This window comes from Cavia porcellus, unplaced genomic scaffold (assembly GCF_034190915.1).
Source record: "Cavia porcellus strain 051 isolate PalLab524CR breed Dunkin Hartley unplaced genomic scaffold, mCavPor4.1 scaffold_2, whole genome shotgun sequence".
Taxonomy (NCBI): domain Eukaryota; kingdom Metazoa; phylum Chordata; class Mammalia; order Rodentia; family Caviidae; genus Cavia; species Cavia porcellus.
In genome coordinates this window covers 119,752,756-119,779,950 of record NW_026947485.1, presented here as the reverse complement: position 1 = coordinate 119,779,950, position 27,195 = coordinate 119,752,756, and the positions used below count along the sequence as shown (strand labels likewise).

The following is a 27,195-nucleotide window of genomic DNA, read 5'->3' as shown; positions in this document are numbered from 1 at the left end:
GAGCGCACTTGCTTCCAGAGAGCTGGGAATGAGAAGTGACAGAGGTCAGCAAAGTCTGAGGGAAGCTCGAGGACTTGAACGCTCTATGGGGCCGAGTTCAGATCCAGAGAGCACAACATATCTTCTAAGAAAGGCCGAGAGCAGGGCAGGTGTTTATGGCCCTTAAACTTTACCCGTTAGTCGCTGTTGGATTTCCTTGGGGGAATGGAAGAAAAGACTTCTTCACAGTCTAACTTTGAACCAAGAACAATAATATGCTCCATGTTAGAGATTTACTACTTCAACACATGTCACAACAGAGTAGAGGAAAAGAGCAAAAGCAAGTTCCAGTGAAAGTGATTTGAAGAGAATGACAGATGTTTGCATTTTCTGGTTGCACTTTGTGGTTCTCGTCCACCATGCTTTGCACCAGAGATCTGCAGTGGTGCTGAGGGTGGCTGAGTTCCACACAGCACAAACACACAAGCTTCCTCAATCCTTTCTCCAGCTTCTCAGCATGCAGGGCTTCTAGGGGAGCACAAAGAAACTCCTGTTTAGTCTCAGCAGAGATCAAAGATTGGCAGATTTTGCTGCCATCTCACAGAATGGCAGATTTTGCGCATTGTCCTTCCCGAGAGGAATGGTATCCATTGCTTTTCTCTGTTAGTTTTGAATGTATAGATTTATAATTATCTTAAGAGCATAATTTTCTCTCTTTTATTATTACGTTCAGAAGAGAGTAACGATGTGGTAATAAAAACTGCTTTTGTCTTTTACAGAAAGAAATGAGCAGCATAAATTTGATTGCACAAAAGTTACTGCTCTCTGCATACACATAATTGTAATTTCAGCCACTGAACCCTCTGAAAGGAAAAAGGCATCACTGTGTGAAGCCTGGACAGATGAAACTGTAGCAGAAACTGCTCTCAAAGCCAAGTGGCACCAACATCAGCTCTGCAAGTCACACTCTTGTTGATCTGCGTACAATGTGCATGTCTCACCTGCAGAAATGAGGCTGTGGACAGCAAATGTGAACCTGTGAATCCGGAACAGAAACCACACAGCGAAAGGCAACCTGGAGAACGGGAGAAAATGCACGTAAATCACAAATCAGATGAGAGATTACTTTCTGGAATATACAAGGAACTCAGATAACTCAACAGCACCAGAACCACTAACTAACTGGATTGTAATGTGAGCAAATGATCTGCGTAAATGTTTCACCAAAAAAGACATACAAATGGTTCATAGATGAAAAGATGATCAACATCACTTATCATAGGGGTGCAAATCAAAATCATTGTGAAATACCACTTCATGCTCATTATAATTGTCACTCTCAAAAAAAAAAAAACCAGAAAATAACACACCTTGGTGAGCATATGGAGGGACTGGACCCCTTGTGGATCATTGATGGGAAAATAAAAGCATAGCTGCTGTGGAAGACAGGATGGTGGTGCCTCAAAACCAAGAAACAGAATTACTACACGATTCAGCAATTCCACATTTAGGGCCATCCAAGAAAATAAAAAACAATGTCTTGGAAAAATATTCGAATATTTACATTCACATCAGCATTATTCACAATAACCAAAAGGTGCAGGCAATCTAAGTGTTCATCAGTGAATGACGGAAAGACACACCGTGGCATCCACACGCCATGGGATATTTATTTGGTCTTAAAAAGGAAAGAAGTTCTGACAGATGCTACAGTATAGATGACCCTTCAGACACTGTGCCAAGACCACTTCAAAAAGCCAAACACCATATGATTCCACTTCTGGGGGCACGGAAGGGGGCATCTCCGATAAACAGATTCATGGAAATAGAGGTAGAATGAAGGCAGGCAGGAGAGCTCCGGGAAGCCATGTGATGGCCTGAGAGCTTCAGGCCTTTTAAGAAGAAAAGCATTCAAGACTGGTTGCAAAACACTGTGAGTGCACACATCACACTGCCAAATTGTAAAGGAAAAAGGTGCAGGGGGTAAGCTGTATTGGTGTGCATTTTGCACTCTAAAAACTGAAACAAGGATAGCAACAACTGCAGTTGTGAACTGCATAGTTTTTAGATCAACTGGTAAGTACTTCCTTTTTGTTACTCTGCGATATGATTTAAAGATCATAGAAATCCATTCTAGGAAACACGCACTTTTGCATAAGACGTGATAGGGTAGAACATGAACAAAAGTCAAAGCTCAATGACAAAAATACTCAACAGATGCTTGCAGTTAGCAGGGTGGTAAAGGATGATACCCTGAAGAGTGAAGCAGAAGGTGACCTGTTCAGTAGAAATGGTAACGGGCTCTTTTCTGGGACATGAATATGTGATCCAAGCATATGGAGTAGTAAACACAACGTGAGCTCTTCTCATTTCCTTTCAGGTCTTTTATTGCTAGTGTGAACATCCAATCATTTCATTAAACCCTGGCAAAATCAAATTCCTTTTAGTCAGCACACCTGGCATCAGACATTTTAAATACAGTAAATTCTTCTGCTACCTGGGACCTTTCTGTTTGGAAAATACTTTTTAGGTCATATAGTTATATCCTCGTAGTTCAGTCTGAACATAAATGTTAAACATCTAAAAAACAGTCGAGAGTTGTTTAATGGCCAGTAAGGAACCTGCTCGAAGCCTCTAAAGTTTGGGATCACTCTTATTTTGGACAGCTCCAGAGCTTCAGAGCTGGCTGTGTCTGGGAGGACCCCAGCATTGGCATTGAGTTCCCCTCCCGGCCCGTTAAGGACACCAAGCCTACTCTCCTCTGGAAGGCTCTCACTGTGACCTGAAACATGTTCCCTTTTGCTTTTCCCTTCTTCCTTGTATGCACCAAGTCCCAGACTAGATAAGCAGTGTCACATCTGTGACCATCATGCATATCGATTTGAATATGTGTCTTTCTAGGACAAATCAAATATAAAATCAATGTATAAATAAAAATGCTCTGAGATGCTCAACCACCAAGACAGAGCCCAATACTTCCACTGAATTGAGACGTCTGTAAAACAAACTCCAATTGCACATGGTGAGCAGACCACAGATCACTGAAACTGATTTGCCCAGTCGGTCTTGCAAAAGCTAGAGTTTTGAGTTAGGAGATGCAGCTGTCTCTGGGAGTTGGCATGGGATCCAGGTACAAAGGCTCTGGCACTGGTTGATGGTGTTTACAGGGCTGGTGAGTAAACAGATCTTCTGAGAACACAGATTCAGGACACACCATGGTGCGGAAAGAGCCCTGGTCCCTGCATAAAGTTTTCAGTGTGTTTATGGCTCCATCCCCATTCTTCTATACTTTGATACTTGAAGCGTTCAGATTTTAGAGTTCCAGCTTTGCACAACACTTATGTGCTTGCTCACATTCTTGTTAAAAGATGTTATGTACATCGCAACCAAAGAGAAATAAAGTGGGGTTTTCTTTTATTTAGTTAAATGTCCTGCCTCCCCCAGGGAACATGGATGACGGTTGGCAGTCGAAACGATGTACCCTGTAGGGAAGCTGTGGTGCCATGAAAATGCTGTTAGAGTCTGGGTCCACACTCCACCCAGCCCCAAATCCTCCACCGGGAGGGTCAGCAGGCCTGTGCCCAGAGCCTTGTCACTAACCTTCCTGATATGCCCAGCTCTTTGCCTTTGAAGAAAGTGCTTCACAAGGCAGTGACAGGCTAGTATCTCTGGCGATGTGTGAGCCGCTAAGTTAAGTGATTCTGTCCTTTCTTCATGGAACAAGCACGGTATTGTAACCCCTGACAAAACCCCAGCTGTCCCTTCACACACTCGCCTTCTTGGCAAAAGTTCAGATTTTTCTCTCCTTTGAATAGTCATAATTCATCGAGAGAGCCAGACACTCAGATTTCTTTTTCCAGCAGACTGTGTTTCTCTGGCTATCTTTTCCCTAATTGCTCCCTGCAAACCCACCCCTCTGTGCTGGTAAACTGCAGGGAACCAGTGGCATGCATCAGTTGCAAACACAAGACATTATGTTTTTTTAAATACACTTTTTGAGCCACATGCAACATTTATTGCCAATTTTGATTCAAGTCGAGAGGAAAATTGCATAAATCGGTTATTAGGAGTTGCAGGTGTGCTTGCAGAGGGAGCAGGCTTCTTATCCAGGAACTACAGATAATCCTGCTTGTAAAATTTCCCTAGTTGTAGTGTTTTCTCATCCCTTGGGGAAATTCTGTAAGCAGGAAACCACATATGCACATTAAAAGGGAGGTGATAAGCCAATTCTACCTGACAGTACTTTTGGGAAATGACGGTGAATTTTAAAATTCTGTTGACTCTTCAAAAATTTTCTGATTTACTAGAACTCAGTTTTAACCAATTCATTCAACATATGATGAGCTCACTATATGTGAGTATGTGTGTCCTTCATAAAGCCTGTGGATAAACTTCCACAAGAAAGCACCATGCCACTTGCACGGGCAGGAAGTCTCTATTTCCTGTCCTGCTGTGTGCCATGAGGGAGGCAAACATCAGCAGCACCTCCTCCTTTGCTTTCTCCTATTTTCCTTTTGCCCTCAGCTGTGTTTTATGAGTTCTCGCAGGACAGGAATCTCCACGTGAAAGGAGGATCCAGTGAGGGCTGTTCTCGAACTCTCTTAAGACACAGAGATTCTTTCCTGGTACAAAGCTGACCTGAGGTGGTCAAGGTTGAGCAGTAAATATCTTTTGTTGACTGCATCACACTAGCCTTTCTGTGGGTGCTACAGAGATGGTCTTCAGAGCAGGCTGTAGGCATTTCTCCAATACAGGGCTGCATGGCACATTTACACAGCTGCAGGGAACTGTGTGTGTGGCGTCAACAGAAGGTAGTACATCGGAGGGGAGGGGTAGTGATGGAGGAGATGTAAGAAACAAGTTAGCCCCAGGGTGGACAGGGCTTGGATTGCCAAAGAATGAGCCCTAGAGATATAATTCTGGTGTTTGGGGGAACTTAGCTCTTGTACTTTACCACATGGGCAAAGAGATCCACATTGAAGCATCAAAAACAGGTTGTTGACACAGGTAGGGACCTTGTGTGATGTGGCCCAAGCTGCATGTTCCCAAACTGAAGCTCTTAAATCTTTGCAGAAGTCTGGTTTGGATGCCGCCCTGTGCCTCCCAGGTCTTCTTTCAGGACTGAGGACTTACCCATCAGGACTTAGGAATGCTGAGCCATGTTGCAAATGAGACTTATAAACTGACAGTTATGGTCTCCTCCAGAAGAATCATCTGCTATTCATTGAGCAAAATGTTTGAGGTCCAGTGCTAGGCAGCATGGAGAAACTTGGTACTGACTCCAAGGCACAGAAATTACACCACAGATTTTTTACCAAATCAGAATTGAGTGGTCTATGCTGGGAGATCAAAACAAAATACAGACATGGGGCAACACATTCAGGGAATAGTTTATGGAAGACCATGTATGTAGAGAGCCTTCAGAGAAAGAACATAGACTGAATTCCAAGTAAGAATATAAAATAAGAGGAAATAGCAAATCTGTGTCTTAAAGACATATTTGAAATCTATAATTCTGTCAGGACCTGAGCAATTATCTAGGAATAAAATGAATGGCCAAGGCTGGAAGAGATGAAGACGTGTTGTGTGAGGTCTGAGAAGTTTTGAAAAATTGGTGTCCTAAAAAGTAAAATTTTCCTCAAAACCTTGTAGTAGGGGTTAAATTGTCAGACAGTGATTTACTGAAGGTTAAGGATTTTCTAAACATACTCAGAACTAGAAAGGCAGCTAGGACATGGAAGGACCTAGAAAACTGTAAGGGACTTGGAAATGAAAGGAGAGTGTGGAGTGTCAGGCTGATTGGTCCAGGGACTGATGGAGCAGGGTCCAGGGATCCTCTGGGTGGGCCACTAACAGGTAGTTGAGGACTATGACTGGTCCCTCACTCTTTCCTCTCTGGCACTGCTCCTCCACTCTGCTTCCTGACCTTTACAAACATCACACCCTTCTGCCAGGACACTTCTGCACAGGACCCAGCTGATCATAGAACAAAGCTCTTAAGCCAAGAGCCAAATTAAACCTCTCTTCCTTTGAGTTATGGGCATTGGCTACTGTGTCCACCAGTGGGAAGGCTGATTAGTACAGTGAGCATTCTTAAAGATTTGCCCAATGGGGAAGACTTTATGCTCTCCAGATTCTGAGGAGAGAGAAACCACCAAGAGTTTTGCAAGTGGTTTATCTACGAACCTTTGGCTATTTGGTGGACAAACTTTGGTCAAACTTGAACTGCCTGATTCCTTAGTTGACAAACTTATCTGTCAATGGTATCTTTTACCGCACTTCTTACAATAATTCTAATGAAAAGAGAAAGGCAGAAACTTAAGACTAGTTTTTCTTTATCTCAAACAGCTAGTCAAAATGAGACTTACTATTTTCTTCTACCCTGAAAATGTTTTTTCTAATTTTTAGTTTTCTTATTGGCACTTCAGCTCCATATAATGTCATCCATCTGAGTGTACCTTTGACATTGGCTACCTCATGGCTCACTTGTTTATGTAACTCTTTATGTAATTTATTCACTATAATTTCTATTACATATTCCTGAGGATAAATTCCCAAGAGTAAATACTTTTATCCTAGGTCATCTTTCATTAGCACAAAAAGTCCTATCGTTGCCAGGAATTGGATGTTCTTGGGTCACATTTCTACTACTCGTCCAATCAGGTATGGTTACCAGGGAGGTTTCAGGAGGAAGAAAACACAGCTTTTCTTATGAGGTGGGCAGGGCAGACACCACAGTCAGCCTGGACCCAGGGGCATAACGCCACGTGGAATCCTGCTGAGCATTAGGTGACAATCCTTTCTCCTGAATCCCTTCAGAAGAGTTGTAAAGGAAGGAATAATGTCCTTGCTCCCTTCCCAACCCACCGCCACCAATCCCTTTAAGGAGAAACCTGAGGTTTCCACAGAGTCTTGCTTAGCACACTGACAACCAAACCAATTTGTTTAAATTCAAAGGCAGAAAGATTGGATAGAACATTCTTTTCACCTTCTTTCTTTAGTTAATCTTTAATCTCATCGGTGATGAATACTGACTTGAACAGGATTAGACACATTTTGCACTTGAGGCATTAATGCTGAACAAAGCCAGATTACTATGCAGTCAAACTTCACTCCAAAACAGCAGCGGCTGCCTGCCTTCTACCTGCAGATCCTCCGTAATTTACATACCCCAATAATAAACGCTTTCTTTTTTGTCACCGCTGAACCATATTTAAGCTGTATTTTACTTAATCTAACAAACTAGGCCTTGATGTCAAGTGTGATCATCAGCTATGACTGGAAACATCTGAAGCGGCACAATTTAATCTGAAGTAAGGGAAGAGACTATCGATGCTAACAGAAGCTGCTTTCCAAACTCGGCTGTCATGTTCGAGCTGTTTAAACATGAAATGAAGGCTGCCGTAGAGCCACAGGAAAAGGTCAGTTGAAACTGTCATACTTTTTGCTATTTTGATTTGTGGTTAAGCCAGTGGTTCCTAGCTGGTGTCAATCCTGTCGCTGCGGGGATATCTTGTGATGCCAGGAGACAGTTTGGGGGCCACGCTGGGAGATGAGGCAGAGAGGAGCTGCTGGAACCGAGGGTAGAGGCCAGGAATGCTGCTGAGCACGTGCAATGCTCAGGGAAGCCAAGAATAACCCAGCTCCAAACACCTGCAGGGCCAGACTGCAAAACTCACATCTAGCACAATAAGATCTGATACTTGCACCATAAATGGACTGTCACCAAGAAACACCATCCTCTGGCATCATCAAAACAAAAGAGTTGGGCATTTTTATAGGCTCTTTCTCCATCAAGTTTCTGCATGCATGCTGAGTCCTCATTCTTGAGACTTTCTTTAATGTGCAGAAAACTACGTTTACAGTGTTGAATAGTGTATAGGGTATGCATATGCCAAGATACCAAATCATTGTTATATATTACTCAGATGCATTAAAGACAACTTTTAAAAATGTGCTATTTCTGCATTTTGTCTTTGCTTTGGACATACATCTATTGGTATGGGGGAGACCATCACATTCTCCCCTTCTTGGGTAGAGAGAGAGCACATAATTATGAGGTTCCTGACAGTGTAGTCAGGATCCTCATTTCCTCATTTTATTGCATGTGACTTTCTAATGGCTGTTCATCAATTCCAGCATATTAACATTAAATAGAAATATATGCTAGATGCGGTAGTACACTTGTAGTCCTAGCATTTGGGAGGTTGAGGCAGGAAGATTGTTGTGAATTTGAGGCCAATCTGGGCTACATAGTGAGCTCAAGAGCAGCCTGAATTACACAGGAAGAATCTGTATTTTAAAAAAATAAGAAGAAAAATGAAGAAAAAATGGACATAAGGTCTCAGTTTTCAGTGTTTAAGAATGGCCAGAAATATGAATCTTAAAGTGAAATACCTACAAATGTGCGAAGTTCACAAGCTATGCAAAATACTTACTGAACTTCTTGGGCTGGTAATCAGTACATAAATTACACACTGATTCAGTTATAAGCTATCTGATTACTTTAGTATACTGGACATAAAGTCCACTGCTGTCCTCCAGGCTGCTCAATGCGAATGCAAAATGGGCCTTTGGATGAAGGGTGACAAGGAACCACCCTGACATGGCTAAGAATAAGGCAGAAAGGATCTGGGCACATTACTCACTCACCTTGCCTTCCCATACCCTGAATAGCTGTGTCAGACACAGCTGGTCCTCCCAAAGATCTCATGGTGTCAGCCTTGCCATTTTTCCCCCAGAGACTCAACAGGTGTCAGAGAGCTCACCATGCCCCACCCCTTCACTAAACCCCTGCTGTGACACCTGTGTCTCTCCTGGAACCCTGAGTGCACTTGAGCTAATCGCAGGTCTGCACCTGGACCGATCACGTGCCTTCAGTGGCTTTCTAAACAGCCTGCTCTTCACACTTCTCCACTTAGCAGCGCTCCCTCCAGGGTACTGATCCTTGTGTGCGGCTGCACAGGTCCTGCTGAGATGAAGAGGTGCTGTGGTGGTCTTGTTAATGTGCTTATGATTTATTTCTTGGGTAATGCGAGCTCAGAAGGTACTCTAGAATTCTCAGATTCTTATTCTGATTGGTTTGGACAGATCTTTAAAAGAAAGATGATGCATCAGAGGCTGTTAACTCTGAAGAGATCCAGAGACTACCAGCCAGCAAAGATCAGCGAGAGAGACAGCAGCAACCAGCAGGGGTGAGAGACAGCATCCAGCAGAAGACAAACAAGAATGGTGGTGGCTGACTCCCAGCATCCAGTTCTCTGGCAGCTTCTCTTGGCATCACAGCTAGTAGCACAACTGTACTTTGCAGATCTCCTGATTTCTATCTGAGTGGATTAAAAGAACCCTCAACTGCTTGGAAGCACAGTGATGCTTTAAATCTCTTGGTCTTGACATCTGCTTGAGCTTCAAAACATCTGAATATTCCTCTATGCCTGGGATATATTTACATGAGCAAATGGCCTTATTTGGGAAAGATTGGGGGAATTTTTGCTTTATACATTTGTCATGATGTTTCAGGGGCCTTTTGAAGATATGGCTTCTCTTATAGCTAATGATCTGCAGTCCAAAATCAAGTTCAGCTCCTGCCTTTTTAATGGATAGTTGCCTTTGGAGCTACCATCCCTTTGCTATCCTTCACTTCTCTTTAGTATATAGATTGCTATCCCCTTTCGTCTGCCTGTGCTTCTTGCTGTGAGGGATGCCGGGTTCTATGAACCATCTCCACAGCCCCTCTAACCTTCATTCCTGCCTTTGATCTACTTGTTTCTTATAGTTAAGAGTCTCTGCTGGACTCACACAGATATTCATTCATTTAAGATGTGCTTACTGATCACTGAGGTGCACTTGTGCAAGTTTGCTACCTCCCACTCAGACTTACAACTCACATTGGAACTTACCACGCAGGGACATGAGTGGCAGCGAGCCCTGACGGTGGCTTCCACTGTACGTTGCTACATTTCTTGCTGATTGTGCTGTACCCTACAGTAGGGTAGATTTATATTCTGGTATATGTTACAGCACTGCCTCTGAAAGTTATGCAAATAAAAGCAAAGTCATCAAGTTGGAGTTTCCTTTGACTATTTCTTTGTTCTGAAATTATGATGTAAAACTATATACAGTTCCTCACTTAGCAACAAATTCATTTAGTGACCTAGCTGCAAGGAAGACACTCCATTATTAAAGGAGCAGTGACTATATTGTTTTAGGATGTTCTCAATCTTATTGTGACCAGGAGCTCTGCTGTCTAATGACATCTCCCACTGTGTGTCCTGGGGATCATTGCTCTCCTGTCCCAGTACCTTCCCGTCATACAAGCTCAGTCTCTGTCACTTCGATGGTTGATGTCATCTGGCCCTCTTGGAACCACAGTGTCAAATTACATGATCTATCTAAATATCTGAAATTATCTGACAAAGTCACCAAACAGTGTCATTCTCAATAACTTACACTTGTAAGTGAGGAAGTTCTAGTTTAGTAGAAATAAGCAAAAAAGGAAAGCAGCTGGTATGAACTATGGACATTATGGGCAAAAGACTGAATATAATAAATAATCATTACAGAACAATTATCATTGCATTATCAATCATGCTATAGTTACATACTTCTAGTGAAATGCTAAATGATGCTAATACTAATTAAAATAATGTTCTAGTTTTTAAAACCACACAGTTTGTGTACTATAATTTGTCTCATAAAAAGCATAAAGCACTTACATCAAAATTTTGATCATTTCCTCTGTATATTGAAATTAGAAGTGACTTTTTCTTTTGTTGTATTTGCTATGAAATTATTCAGAATTGCTGCCATAAATTGCCCTAAATTTTGAGCTTTTTAACTTAAAATTTTTACTTACAATGATGTCAAATGCCTTTTTGTCCCTAGATCAGTATTCACTGATTCTATTACGCAAATGTCTTAGTTACTTTTTACTCATCGCTGAGACAAAATACCTGATGCCCAAAGTTAGGAAAGGAAAGGTTTATTTCTTACAGTTTTTGGAGGTCTCAGTCCATACTCATTTGGCTCCAAAGCAGGTTGGCATGGCAGCCCGCAGTTCACCGTGGCCCAACTGGCAAAAGAGAGAGAGACACGCCTTCTTCCTGCCATTACATCACAACCTGGCTCCACCCTTAGGCCAGTCTAGCACTCACACCCCTAATCCAAGCGCTAGACAAAGAACCAATCACAAATGCATAATGCAAAGGCATGAGGCTTGGGAGCCATCGATATAAACCATGACAGCAAAGTCCTATAGATATGAAATGTTTTCCATTGTTAGTGTTTTGCCATTACACATGTCCTCATCCATCCATCAACCAATTACCTCCTCTAGAAGGCATTTCTAACAAATTTTCCATTCAGGCTCTTATTCATTTTTCTCATCAATTATTCATGTCTGTTGTTAATCAAAGCACAAAACTAACAAAAATAGCTAAACTATATCCACTCTTACACTGAACTAGGAATTCTGCTAGCTTCCGGTTTTTGATATTTGTGCCACACTCTATGTAACCTAGGCTGTTCTATCCTTACTAGAACAGGTGAGAAAACTAAGCCCTGGAGAGGCCATCATGGCTTGTCCAAAGGGACACAGTTTTAGGTGGAGGAGCTACAATCACCCTGGAGCTTCCTCTCCCAGCAGCAGAGTCTGAGGTCCACTTCCTCTTCCCTCTCATGGACCTCACTCACAACACCTAAATCTGTGCTGTGATCTCTTACCTCCTGTACCAACTCAGACCTCAGATTCTTTTCTTTCTCTGACCCTTGTTGACATTCCTACTATTCCACAAAAGCACACCAGGCTTGTCACCAGCTGAGATCTTGGAGTGCACTGACCCTCCCCCCAACACACTGTCCCTCCATAGCTCCAGGCTGGCCTCCTCCCTTCCCTATGATGACTGCGTAAATATCACCCCTTCAGGGATAACTTTGGACTATGCTCTTTAAAATAGGACCACTACACCCACATCTTTCTCCAACCCTGTATCCTGAATTAATTTACTTCCCAGAACTTATCACAACCTAACACAATTATCTGTTCTCTTGATTAGAATGTAAGCTCTATGAGAAGAGAGATTTTGTAAATTACCATTCAGTTCACTTGTAAATTACCATGGTTGGCAATGGTGTTTGGCATATCCTATTTCAAAATAAATATGAATGAATGAATGAACCACTGAGTGAATTGATTTCTCAAGTGCTCTTTCTTCTCAGTTTCAGCCTTTTCTGACACACTCCTCAGTGTTCCAGAGGGAACCCTGAGCCTCAGTGCTGGTCCAGAGACAGGAAGCGTCAGCATGACGCACCAGAAATGGCTTCTCAAGGGAGCCGTTGCAGGCCTGTGCTTTGTACTATCTGGAAGCAGGAACTAAGAAACCAGGCTTTTGACAGTCTTCAAAGGTGACTTTTATGACACTTCTTCTTTGGAGAGCTGTATCCTGAGGGGAATGTGGGTACATGCCATAGGCCTATTTTAACTCTTATTTTTCCCAGAAGCAAGGGCAAGTTTCAGGGACAAAGCACAAACCATTCCCTTAGTTTCTAAGCCCTGGCTACCCCACGCCAGGATTCCTGGCCAGCTTCATTCTGGAACCACCCCCCTGTGCATCTGACTTCCGGTTTGCTCCACTTTTAAAGTGCTTTCAGTTACTTGTGCTCTCTTCCACATCCACTTTCCTATGTACTCTTTCTGCCAGCAATCTCTTGCTTCTCCTTGCCATGACCTTTCCCTGGCTTCCACTTGCTCCTATACATCTCATTGGGGCATAATCATAAGTGTGCAGCATTTCCCCAAATCACACATGTGTGCATGTGTGCATGTATGTATGCGTGTGTTTGATTGATTGCTTTAAACACTAGACTGAATGTTCCAGGAGTCATAGATTTACTGGCCCTTAGAAGGCATTCATTACTTATTTGTTGAATAAATTAATCAATGTAGAACTGGAAATACTTTTTTTTTTCCTGTCTGAAAACAATGCTCTTGATGGTAGCCTGAGATACGAATGGTACCTCAGTCCCACAACTCAGAGATCATTCATAAATTTGGCTTCTGGAGCAGACCTGCATATAACCCATTTTGGTAATTCCCTTTAATCACAGATACTTAACAGAGACTCCCAGCTAGTAAATTTAGTACTGCCACAGAAAAGAGGGAGCCATGTACAATAAGGAAAAGGAAAGCAACTAAAGAAAAGATCTGTGGGCCATTTAGCAAACCACAACGATGAGGCTTCAGAGCAAAGTTTTTGATGATCATTTAAAGGCAGAAAAAAAACCTCTGGTTGTCACCAAAAGACTAATTGTGGAGACATATACAGATGCATAACTTGAGAGAATTATTCTATGACTCTGATCCATAAACAGAGAGGAAGTTGTTATGCCTGGAAATGCCCACAGAGCTAGTATATCTTATGACCCATGGCTTTGCGCTCAGCCGGAAGAGAAGTAATTGCAAGTGAATGTGCGTGTGTGTTATTTCTAACCCTCCTCTTTCATGTTTCCACTCCAGTAAGAGGCATAAGAGGTCTTTCCTCTTTTAAATCTCATGTTCCCAGGCTCAGAGGGAAGTAAAGGCTGCCATGTACAACATGTTGCAGTGATTAGGTGACCAAGTTAGTCCTTCAGCCTGAGAGCTTTTCATGTTCATCTTCAAATGCTTAGGATCACCAGGGATGCTGTGGTTCCTGGAGCTTCCAGGAAGGAATGAAATCAGTATGGAACATATAGGATGCTGCCCCCTGCCTTTTCTGTGTTTTAAGTTTTTGATTTACCATTCTTCATTTTTGCAATCAGTAGCAACTCGGCTAATAAGGAATCAGTTTAAATGTTCAAAAGAGTCTGGAGTTTTCTGCAAACCCAAATTCTAATTCCGTGTCTGCTACTAGCTGTGCAGCCTGAGGCTGTGTATGGATTTCCGAGAGGCCACATGGCCTCTCCGTAGTAACATGGGGATGTGGACGGTGTTAGCAAAGAAACAGAAATAAATGCTGTATAGGAAGTAGATAATTCATAATAAACTAAGAGAAAATACTCTGCTTCCCATCCCATCTCACCTGTGTGCAAGAAAATGATTATTGGTTATTTGTTAAACTGCCTAATGTACCATGAGGTATAGGACACGAATTATCAGATCTCAGTGTTTTAATGATTAAACATACTGACTAATTAATAGTTCTTCTTTTTCCCTAAATGCAATTTAAATATCGTGTTGTATAAACCTTCCTAAAACCAAAGTCTACAACATGGAAGTGTAAATGGGAGCACAAATTTAGTGCCCTAGAAGAATCATATTTTGAAAAAGAACTTCTGTAGAAAAGGCTACAAACTCGCGAGATACAGAGAAATGGAGGTATGGACCTGAGACTTTATGGATTTATTTTAGCCTCATTCTATCTGGAAATTTTGAGCACCTTACCTTATTTCCCAAGTGTGCAGCACATCATTTTTGGAAAGTACGTATTCCGTCTTGTTCCCAATTATTCCTTGGAAAGACTTCAAATGGATTCTAATCCACTGTGAAAGACACCATCTTAAGATCTAGCAAAGTGTCTTAGAAATAAATTTATTACAGAATTCCCAAATGATTATCACAATGACACTGCAAGAGGTACCTGTCTTACTGATGGTGAGTCAGGTGTGCCCCTGGATATTTTGTTACCATATTTTCTAAACTAAAAGTTTGAGCCCATCATTTAGAAACAGGAGAGAATACTCAGTCTCTTTAGGATTTTGCATCATTTGTTAAACGCTTTACTCAACCTTTAAAAAAAACCGCACTCAGCGTTCCACTGGGCAGCCGGGAACTAACTGCATGTAACGTGGTGGCTGTATGTGACGTGGGTACACATTTGTGGCTGTGTAGACACCCATGTGCTGGAATCTCAAGGAGGACAGAGAGATGGCCTAGCAGAGCAGGAGTTGAATGCACTGGCCTAAACTGTCCAGTGAGCATTCTTCATCGAGCCAAGCCAGAGATGGACTCAACAATTCCTCTCACACAGAATGGAGACCCCCGCTGCTGGCTGGGGAAGTTGACGGTTAATTTAGAGCCCTTCATTCCCCTGTGTGGTATCTGGAATTGTCCATGGACTGAATCTACATGATAAATAAGGTAGTAGACAGAGGGCTAGGCCTTGTCTAATTTTCCAAGGTATCAGGGATAAATGAAGGCAAGCTGAGGTGTTCATGAGCAGACAGGATGTGAAAGGCTATCCTTGCTCTGGGGCAGAAGGATGGCCCCATAGCCAGGCAAGCTGAATCACATTTCAGAATGGGGAATATTTAAGATAACATGCACTATACCTAGAAATATGTTTTCAAAGTGCAATTTTACAAACTAGTGGGAAACATGACTTTTTAAAAAATATAGAACATTATATAATGCTTAGATCTTTGAGTTTTTCTTCTGAAAATAAATTAAGGAATGTATCCTTACCAAAAGATTCTCAAAAAAAGCAAGAAGATTTTTAAAAATGATATTAGATGGGTTTTTTTTTTCATTGATCCAAAAGCTTCATATTTTAAAGAAAACCTACCTCCTGGTTGGGATGAAACTTTTATAGATATATTTTGGGGAGTATTCTGACAGTGTTGGGCTTCCTTTTCTCTAACATTTTATGAACTCCTGGAAACCACGAACATTATATTATTCATTTAAAAAAATAATTTCTTGCTAAGACTAGCTTGGTGAGAAAAGTAAAAAGTAGTGAACAGTCCTGAAAAGGATATAATGAGGTAAAACCACTTTGGGATGTAAAGCAGAGCTGTTAATCTGCAGAAGTCCTATTTTACTTATGTGTTACCAAGGTCCGAGTGTTTGGTCACTGAACTGGCTGAATAACAAAGGATTACTATGTTCATGATTGCAAGTTAGGAGAAAGATCATAAAATATCCAGATGACTCACTTCTTCTGTCACTGCACTACCTCCAATATGGGAAGAATTTTCTGTCGCTTTCCTTTAAACTTGTGAGATAAATGGAGTGGGGTCCCTGACATTAAGGGTGTTCAATAATTTTGCTCCAATGTTCGTATAAAGCTTAAACATGCTAAAACATTGTTAATATCCAATAGGTTTGGAAGCCCATGCCTAAAGGTAAGTAGTATTCTTAATGCCATTTTTAGAAGAGTGGTCTGCAACATGAGAAGATTGTCTCTTTCACTTTAAGTCATGTGAGACACTTCCCATGCATGCTCAGAGTACCACTATGGCGGATTAACTAACAAGCAGCGTGGAACACCCAGATGAACTGAGTCAGCACGGTGCTGGGTGGGAAGGCTCCACCTGAAGACTGCTGCCAAGCACAGAAAAGCAGAACTGGAGAGGAAGATAGTGTGCTGTTGAGAGAAGCTTGTCACGCTGGCTTTCCTGATATGAACTCAGCTGTTTTCATCATTGGAGGAGCTCAGGTCCTCATTGTCGCTGAGGATGACTGGGGCTGTTTTCAGGGTAGCTTTGGTCTTTACCTTGAGTGTCTCTTCCTGGCTCCAGTGCAGATCCCTCAGCCTGCTGGCGCAGATCCTTTGTCCTGCTGGTACAGACTTTCTGGCTTCCACTGCTGACATTTGGGCCTTTCCAACACACATCCTTGATACAAACTTGCATGAGACATTGCCATGGGCTCTAGGTCTGCAAAGGGATGGGTGCAGGACACTGTCACAGGATCCAGGTGCTCATCTGGATTCTTTGAGCCTCTAGTATGTAATCTGCATTCTTTTGTATTTGACTTTTGGGGTCAATGTTATAAAATAATTCTGTAAAATATGTGCCCTGTATTAAATCCATTCCCTTGCAAACCCTGCCTACAACAGCCATGGTGTGTACCAGCAGCCCTCTGCTTGAGATAGATGGAAAGTAGAAGAGAGCAGACTCTTTCATTTCCAAATGATTTCTGTCAGATTCTCTAAATTTCAAGCCTGAAGACTTTACACTGTTTAGAGATGCCTCTGCGCTTGCATCTAATTTATGCATGATTTTTAATATAATTGCACATCCATTTGCATAGGTTCCTTCAGGTGCTTAACATTTTGCCTATATGTAGATAAGATTTTTAAAAACTCCTGAGGACAAACAAAAGAAGTGCTGAATAAAGATCTCAGAACTATCATCTGTCAACCTCTCTAAGAAGTCGGACTGTGGACACCTGCTGTGTGGCTGGTCATTGTCTCATTTCCTTGTCTTTGTTCTCAGTCCAGAATCCCTTGGCGCCTGCTCCACAACATGGTCCTCTAGCTTTTCAGTGATTCAGACTGGCCATACTAATTAACTTCAGTATTTTAAGGAACACAGGTATGGATTCTGAGCAATGCTTTGACATTAGCTTCATTTGGTGACATACTTTTATATATATAATTTTTTATCCTATGCAGAATTTCCTCAATCCTCCCATTGAACAGAGGAAAGCAACACTGAACTGAGGAGCTGAATCAACTAGGACCAGCTGACCTCCCAGCTAAGCGTTCCCATCTCTTTTTGCTGAAATTTTGGGTATTATGTTTTTCATTAAAAAGCTTACTTTTTATTGTTGGTGTGAGCTTCCTGTTTTCCTTTTCCTTAATTCCTGCATCTTGCTTCAGGTCTTCCCCAAGTGATGGATTTATAAGAGGGAGCTGTTAACAGGGCAATAACCATAACCTTCCCCTCGGCTACTGCCTGTCAGCACTCCTCCCCGGTAGGGTGAGACCTCCCATCTCTGTGCGGTTGCTTTTCTTTTCTTTTCTTTTCTTGTCTTGTCTTGTCTTGTCTTTCTCTTTTCTTTTCTTTCTTGTTCCTTTGTTTCTTTCTTTTTTATTTCTTCTTCCTTTCTTCTCTCTCTCTCTCTCTCTCTCTCTCTCTCTCTCTCTCTCTCTCTCATTGACCAAAGCCCTGTTCCTGAATGGGGTCCTTTCACAGGGAAAACATTTTCAGTTCCCAAATGAATCTCAAAGAAGTTTGAAGTTTGCCTCCTGCAATGAACATTTAACAAAATTAAAGGACACCTAATTTCTATGTATAAGTCTCCTTTATTTTGGAAACCAAGGAATCAGTTTTTGCTGTTGCTAGAGATAAATAGAGGACAACCCTGTTTGAAGTCACCTGAACTGCTGGAAAAAGGTGAGAAAGTGCTGTTTACAAATCACGTCTGGGAGATCAGTCAAGGACTCAAGGTTGTCTTCTACACCACTGACCATCACATTTAGCAGACCTTGACTGAGGGTGACATTCTGTAGACACACCGGCGTTGATACTGATAGGTGTCAGCGCTGCTCAGAGACTGAATCCTTGAGCTTCCGATTCTTGCTCCTTGCTCTTCTTCATTATGAACTCATTCAGTGTAGCTTGACCTGACCCATTTTGAATCCCCCTTCCCTTTTAATAGACCTTAAATAATTAATGAAGAATACGATGTGACATGAAAGCCCATTATCTTTGATAGTTTATCTTCATCCTTCTGTGGTAGGTCTTTATAGAGTAATTAGGGTCAATTTCAACAGTAAATTATTACTTTCATCAGGCCAGACACGATTAATTGGTTAAACATCCCTGGAAACAGGAACAAATTCCTTCTCAAGCTATCAGCTTCCCCTGGTCAAGTGGTGAAACTGACTGGAGAGAGCGAGGCCAAGGAGAACCCTTCACCAAGGTGAAGGGTTGCTGCTTCCTAGAACTCGGTTAATCAGGTTTAAAGATCAGCCCATGCTTGCAGAGAGAAAAAAAATACAATTATTTTTAAAACAATGCTTTAAAAAATTGATTATAACTTCCTAGAGTTTCAGTCTATCTGCCATGAACTTTTTTTTTTTATTTTATTTAAGGAGAAAAAGAAAAAAACAGAAAAAGGGTACAAGTTATACAGAATTTCAGAAAGAATAAACAGTAGGAAATCACTGGTTAATAGATTACATATTGTTATCTTAGAAATAGTTGTTCAAGTTACAAAATTAAAGCATATAAAATGGACTTTCAAACAGTGAGACTGCAAACAGTTTTGTTCAATGATCCAGCAAAACTCAGTAATATGGTTATCTATCTTATACACTTAAATATATATGCAGTTATATCCTTTAGAGCACTTTCTTTTCCTCTCTTTTGTACAATGACAATTACACATTTTGGGTTTTATTACTACCACAGTTTTTATTACTTTTTGTTGAAGAGAGCAAAACCAAATGTGACATAACAGAACAGAGTCAGTCAAATCAAAAGGATGGACATAATAGATAATGTAAAAACAAAATACCAGGTGATCAACAATGGTTACCATACTGCCTCTTGCTATCTTAAAAAGAATTGCCTATATCATCAGGTATAATAAAATTGAACAAAACAGTAAAGAATAAAACCAAAACATTGGAGACATTACAGGACTTTAAAAGAAGATAATGGTCAACCAGAATGGGCGTCATAATGAATCTTATTGTCTTCACAGTTGTTGCCTATACTTTCGAACTTGGTACTATCAAGCAAAGCAGAATAGAGGAAAATCAGTCAAAACAAAGATGGTGAGGGCAATACAGGGTATCAAATCAAATTAATAGGAAATCAAAGTGGTTACTATAATGTATCCTATTTTTAATTTTTCCCTTAATTAAAAAGATAAAAATAAAAAAGTAAATAATTAAATAAAGGAGACTGAGATAAAAGAGGGCACAACAACAAAGCAGCACAGGTCAAAGCTTAACCGTTTAAGCAAAATAGTGTTTCACCGCAAGATATCCTGACATAAAAGTAGTTACCATAGTGTCTCTTTCCTTGAAATCTTTGAGTATAGCTTCCTATACTGTAGCACCAAACATACCAAGACAATGTAAAACCATTCAAGAGAATGACAGTATTACAGCGTATTTAGAACCAACTATTAGAAAATGAACAATGGTTTTTGTATAATCTCCTTGTCTATAAAAGTTTTTGCTTATATTATCACATATAATAAAATCCAATAAGATACAACCTGTTAAGACCAATGGAGACAGAAGAATAAAAGTTTGATGGGCCTTCAAAACAAGATGATATTAAATCAGCACCAGCTATTATGTCTTGTTTTCTCCAAAATAGCTGTTCCTACCATCCAATCTCCTCTGCCTCATTTCTATTGAGATCTTTTTCTGTCGTTTGTTGTCAGTTTGTCTTCTTCATTTCTCTTTCTGCTCCATTCATTGTGGCCTCTCTGCCACTGTTTCTGGGATCTTGGTATTTTCCTTTTTTAGGATATCCTGCAGTATTCTCTGTAGAGATGAATTGGTGGTTGCAAATTCCCCTACTTCCTCTTTATCCTGGAAGCACCTTATTTTTCCATCAATTTCTAGGGACAGTTGTGCAGGATATATCAATCTTGGCTGGAGGTTATTATCTTTCAAAACTTGAATTATTTCCCCCCACGCTCTTCGTGATTTGATGGTTTGTGCCGAGAAATCTGCTGTAATTCTGATGGGAGTTCCCTTGTAAGTGATCTGTTTCTTGTCTCTGATGGCTTTTAATATTCTGTTCTTATATTGGGTTTCTGGAATTTTGATTATTAGATGTCTGGGTGTAGCTCTGTTTGGGTTGTAGGTGGTTGGGGTCCTGTATGCCTCATACATCTGAGTATCTTTACCTTTTGCTAAATTAGGGAAATTCTCTTGGATTATTTCTGTAAATAGCTTTTGTTGTCCATTTGTTTGTGTCCCTACTTCTTCTTTTATGTTCTTAATTCTTAAGTTATAGATCTTCTTATCATCTTCTAGCCTTTGTATTATTGCTGTTTGTTTTCTTGTTATTTTTAAGAAGTTTTTCTTTTCATGCTCCCACATTACAAATCTGCCCTCCAGTTCAGATAATCTATCCTTAATTTCTTTCAAGCTGTTATGCCAGTTTTCGATAGAGTTTTTGTTTCCTGGTAATCTCTTTGAACCTGCTTCATGTATTCTGTTTTCTCTATTTTCTCCATCAAACAATTCTCCCCTTTTTTTCTGTTCTTCCATTCTACCATCTGTTTTTTCTTGGGCGGTGCTTAGCATTTCTCTAACTATTCTACTTATCTCTTGCTTTATTTCATTAAATACTTCGCTTTTGAACTCGTCTATGAGGCTCCAGAGATATCGCTGTATGTCTATTGGTGCTGTGTCTGATATTGCATGTTTTCTTTCCTCATTTTCCTTTGCATTCACCTTTCCTGGATCAGTGTTCTCAGGATTGAGGACTGAGGACCCTTTCTTGTTGCTTCCTCTTCCCATACTTTTGTTCCTTCCATACAAGCGAGTATAGGAGGCCCAGTTTTTTTCTCTTTGTCTGTTACAGTATGTTTGAATTGTGCAGTTGTTCCTGCCCACTGCAGCATACTAGGGAGACACAGATCTGGGCAGCCTCTGCTGGGCCCGCCCCTCCTGTTCAACCTATCGATGGCTTCACTGCTAGGGTGCACCTCTAGGTGCTGGGACCTGGTTTGGGCTAGCTTACTAGGTCTTAGCGGGGTCACCCAGGCCAAGCACTCCCCACCAATCCTGCTTGAGAGGGGAATATATGACTGAAGTCACTGCAACATCCTGTTCCGTCTAGTTTGCCCGGTCCCAGTATGTCCTTTGCTGAAGCCTCCTACTCTATGGAAGGGTCCCCGTTCCACTCACTAACCACAGGTCGACGCAGAGCTCCCTGCCAGTCACGCTCTCAATTCTGTTCGCCGGTTCCCACTCTCAGAGTTTTTGCATGTCTCTCTCTCTGCTGTGCTGATTCAGACGCAGCAGCGGGAGCAGGAAATTCAAATCGAGGCTTCTAGTGGCGTGGACTCCAGCTTCTGCGCTGAGATTTTATCTGTCCCTGTTATAGCACCGGGATTGCGTTTCCCGTTGGTTTCTCTTAGCTTAGTTCGTTTCTGGGTCAGCAGGGTACATCTCCCCCTGCTTAGGACTCCTCACACTGCACCATTCCTGGACTCTAAGTGGGGTATCTCAGAGAGCCTCCGTAGCTGCTGCTATCTATCTGCCATGTTCTCCCGGAAGCCCTGCCATGAACTCTTTAACACCTGATGGATATCTTTACTCAATTGATTTTATTTCACAAGTTGATTTTTCTGAAGGAAAAAAAGAGTTTCTTGATATCTTCTGCGCAAACCGTAATGGCCTTTGCAACCTGTAATGGGTTAACCAAAAAAAGTGAAGAAAGCAAATGGTTACTAGTAATTGAGGATTAAGGAGTGAGAAGGCAGAGCAGAAGCTACCCTGAAAATGAGTGCTGCCCCAAGCCAAGAGTGGCCAGCTTCTTATAGCTGTATAAGCTACAGGCACAGATAAATGATGGCTGGGGAGGACGCTAGGCACTACGCTTCCATGCTGGTGGGATGGAAGATTACAGGACATCTGGTAGATTTGTTTAACTAATGAAGACACCATATTCCTTATCATTAGAACCTTCTGGATGCACAAGTGGACTCTGCAATACAATGCTGAGAATTTACCACCACGTTGAGTTCTGATCAGGGTAGACTAGGGCAGGAAATAGCTGAGATTCAATGACCTTTTGTTAGTGTAGGCCAGTATTATATTAAAATTTTAAGTAGCTGAACCTTATTTCCAGTTTTGAGGGAGTCTGTGATAATGTAATACTGCTGGATGTTTTTATCATAAGAATTCAAAGGGACATAGTCTCCTTTTCCTATTCTTGCTTAATTGATTTTTAGATCTTAAATGTAAATTTCACACTTACTCCTAGGGAATTCAGTGTTACTGTTTCTGATGTCAAGATAACTTTTCATCTTGAATTAGCCTTTTAAGTATCCATTCTAGTTCTTGTCTCATTTTTTTAAAGATCTAAATCTTCCAAATGACTGAGGCAGACTGGATCGATCTAAATTTACTGATGTCCTAATGAAGTCTTCCTAGGGAAAATTTGTTTTCCTCTCCTTCCTTAAAGAAAAATTTCTGAAATATTCTACTTGCTTTTAAAGAAAATGTTTTTCTTTCCTTTACTGAACATCTTTATCCACCCTTTAAAAAAAATGAAAATAGCAACCAGTGATTGATTTGAGCATTTTCTTCCCAGTGTCCTTAAGTTATTGAAGACAGATAAAGCATAAGAATTCACATAGAGACTTCTATCTGTTCTGGGGTAATCAACAGCCTTTGATTTTGCAAGAAACAGCTGGGACCCGTTAAGAATGAATTGAAATGCATTAGAAATGGCATTAGGCAGTGGTAAGGCTGCAAACCAGAGGTGAGCCCCCTGCTTCCCTGGGCAGGAGCAGTGCCTCTCTGCCCCCTGAAAGTCTTTCACATCTGGCTGGGGCTGAATGAATCTACTGTCAAACCATGGCTGTTGTGGTACCTGGTTTCTTATGAATTAATTACAAGTTCAGAACAGAGGACTTAGGGCCATCTGGGGACCCATGGCAGAGTTCACGCAGCCTCTTTTAAACAAAGAAAGCTCTGTCTCTCCTCACATTCATGCTCTTAACGAGGAAGTGAGTTTGATCATGCCCACATTGGGGATCCTTTATTTAACAGAGCCAGCCATTATTGGAGCGTTTTCCTAAATGGCATCATGTGCATTAGTCATAGAGAGGTTACCTGTGTCCTGTTTGGTTTTTAAATATGGCTCTTATTGTTGACTGGGGTGAAAGAAAAGAAAATGTTAAGACTGCATTTCTGAGTGTATTTGTGTGTATGCGTTTGATGCTGATCTTAAGAAGTGGGAGAAAGCAGATTCTTCCATGGCAGGAGAACTGGAGACAAACTACCTAGTTTCACAAGATAAGGACTATGTTTTAACCTTCTGGCCAGCAATTCAGATAGGAAGAGTTTGAAGGTTGATGCTGTCTGGGGAGACAGTTGTTACCAACTCTAGAAGGCTCTGTGATGATCACAAAACACCAGAACCCGAGTCCCCCAAATCTAGCCTTTCTGCTTAGATTGATGTTACAAAATTGATTAAAACAATGCTATGCATTATTGACAAAGAATTAAAATGAAGTCTATGTAAAATTCTAACACTGAATCTAATCTATTCATTCATTAGCTAACTAAAGCACAAGAAAGACAAGATATTAATATACCAGATCAATGTTCAGTTATCAAGATTGCATCCTGTACCTTTTACCCAATCAGGAAATCTTTGTGAATCTTATATAGCAGACATGTGAAGGAACAGAAAGCACATGATACCCTTGCAATGATTTCTGTAAACCTGCTACATACCTGATATGCTTCTCATGGGCAATAGGTTGATCATAGAAACATGAAACTACTACGGTGGTAATGAATAAACAAAAAAAAATCTTGTCAGCTCTAATGTATACCAATAATATTCCCCTCTACTCCTACTAAAAATTTATATTACACTGTTGAAACAAAAGTGTTCAAATCTAGAATTTAAAAATGACTCATTATGTTTAAAGTCAGTCTCCTCAATTAACAATGGCTTTTGGCCAACTTCCTTTCACAAACCAGTTCATAGTAGCAAAACCTCAAAAGAAAGCCAACACTGTTGGAACTTGAGTTCCAACAGTTTTAGAACTTGAGGTGAAGCTTGAGCTGAGCTGAGACAGCGTGAGCTACACCTGTGGGAATCTGCATCTGTGCTGGTATCATGCAAGGTAGTGAAAAGTTCCAGAGAAAGCAACAACAGACTCAGGACCAACCAAGAACTTGAGAAGGCAAAAGGAATACTGCACAGACTATCTGCAGCAAGCTGGGTGCTGCACTCAGTTCTGAAGCCACCAGAGGCATAGAAGTTCTTCCATTTTCAGCACTCGCGGAGAGAGGTTTCCCTACGGATGCCGTTCAGCTGTCAGAAACTCGTCAAAGAAAAACTTCCAGGGGCAAAGGATTAATGCAGAGGCAGAGATAGCACTAGATGGTGTGTAACATATTAAAGCTTCCCTCCTAGGGCACGTTCACTTTGCTGGCTGAGTCCTGTCTGGAAACAAACTTGTACGCATTTATCCAGGGATGGTGGAGTAGGACATAGGGAGAAAGGTCTTTCTATTCTCTTCTTTCGCACTGAAACTGATAAACAGAGGTCATTCTCAAATTCTCATGTGCTTGTGAGAAAAATAGTGATAACATTGTGGTCTACCCAGTGTGTGACAGTAACTGTGCAGCTAAGTTGTGCTGTGACAACAGCCCACACAGGAAGAGACAAACCAAGGGATAAATGGATTAAAAGGTTTTTGTTTCACCAGAGTCTAGATTTCCTCACTGACTTAGAAGTGGAACGAGTCTATGCCACTCAGAAAAGCAAAGAACATCAATCTAAAGCAAGTGGAAGGAATGACTTTTATGTGTAATCACATTTTAATTCTGCCTTGTTTTCTAGATAACCAAATGAGTTCGCTTCAGCAGCTAGATATGAGACCATGCGGCTCTGCATCCTCCTCTCAGGGTTGTGTTGCTTCTGTCACCTACTCATTGAGAATCCCCTTTGACAGAAGACTCTGAATGTGCTCTGGACCACACCCAATGTGGATCTGGCATTTTCTTTTCCATTGCAAAGCAAATGTAATGAGTTGGCACTAGAAAAGGTGACAGGTAACGATTGAGTAAGTGGTACAATCTTAAAAATTAAATACATTTTTTTCTCCTCATACAGACAAAATTAGTATTTATATTTTGATGCAGCTATGTAGAATCAAATAAGATATTTGGAAATTTTGGTTAAAATGGGATCAGATTATAAGCTCTTCATTCAGGAAAAAAAAATACAGACAGAAACATGGACAAAGCAGAAAGTTGCTGGCAAAAAGGTTGATGCCTCAGGGCTGTTGCATGACTCCACGTGAAGCTGAAATTACACTGGATTTCAACCTGAATTACTCTCCCCTTTTGGTTCCATGGAGAGGAAAACTATTTGGCATCTGTTCCAACTCAGAGTTAGAAGCTACACCTTTGAACAATGTTTGTAGGCACTGATGTGTGTGCTGCTTTGAAAAACAACTGCAAAAACATAGCCATTCATTGATGAAGTTCACCATGGCTTACTGTAATCATAAATCATATTCAGGTCCAGGGTACCAGTGCCTACTTCCCTTTCCTTTCTTACTTAAGCCAGTGGAGAAATAGAACCCAGCATCAGACAGATAGAGGCCAAAGGGCCACTTTATCAGACATAAGCGGGATAGTACCCACGTTAGCGCTAAGCCAGGGGGCCTTGTAATAGTCCTTTTGATAGCAGTGGCTGACAGGCTTCTGCAGGTCTCCTACAGGGACAGTTTAGGCAGCCTGGCAGGCACACGCTAGCTGGTCTAAGAGACAGTTTTGAGCCCAGCCCTGTGCCCTGTCTCTCCCTCCTTCCTGGACACCGAGGAGGAGCACACAGAAGTCAGCATTGTCAACCCTCCATTCCACCACGCAGAGCTGTGCCACCTCTAAGAAAGGTAGTCCTGCAGCAGCAATAGTAATTCTCTTTCCATAGTGATTTGTCATTCCTATTTAGTATCGCAGTTTGAGGAGAGGAAAAGATCTTAACGGCTGAAAGAGGCTGACTTCCAAAAAGAAAAAGCGATGGTACTTTGTGGCTATGCGACAAATTTATGTCTTTTGAAAGCCTCAGTGCATGTCTCTTTCCCGCTTCCTTTCTCTCTCTGTTTGTTTTGAGACAAGTTCTGACTACACACTTCAAGATGGCTTTGAACTCACTAGGTAGCCAGTGCTACCTAGTTGAACTTGTATCGAATCTCCTGCCTCAGCCACCAAGTGTGTGCCACTGATATCTCATTTTCATCTACCTTTATATTCTAATCAATAAACATGACTTTAAATCTTTATTTTCAGAAGTCGGCATTGTAAATTTCAGTGATAGTTTATTTGCTTACATTTACTTTATTCTCACATAGATTGTTAAACAGACGGATGATTTGTCTAGTACACAAAGAAGGCAGTTGGTCATACTCGCGATGTTATTTCTTCTTAAACTCAGAACTCCCTTCCTTACTCTTTCCATGTAAAGAATTTAGGCTATGGGAAGGTTTGCATCCTATCTTATGATGTGGGGTTCAAATGCTACGTGGCCAACAGCTCAGGTCAAACAAGGGCCATTGAGAAATCAGGGCTCAGGGCAGCGAGCCAGTGTCCTCTGCCACCACACAGAAGAGAGGGACCCCGTGGCCGCCGAGGGAAAGAGAAGTTGAGTGAAGGCATGCACAGACAGAGTCCAGTAATGCCACCCACGTGTCTCCATCTAGCAGTGAGTGAAGCAAACTGTCTTGCTGACTTCCTGATTTGTAAACCTATAAGTGGCCTTTATCATTTTAGGTATGTCTAGGTTCTT

The 27,195-nt window shown here is 41.3% G+C and overlaps 1 long non-coding RNA gene across 1 annotated transcript; it reads left to right on the top strand.

Moving 5' to 3' along the window:
* Window positions 1-772: 772 nt before the first annotated feature.
* On the top strand, window positions 773-10,047 carry LOC134472874 (uncharacterized). The gene is made up of 3 exons (XR_010042856.1): window positions 773-2,055; window positions 7,226-7,400; window positions 9,070-10,047. It is a non-coding gene; the product is annotated as an uncharacterized LOC134472874 (long non-coding RNA).
* The last annotated feature ends 17,148 nt before the right edge of the window (window positions 10,048-27,195 follow it).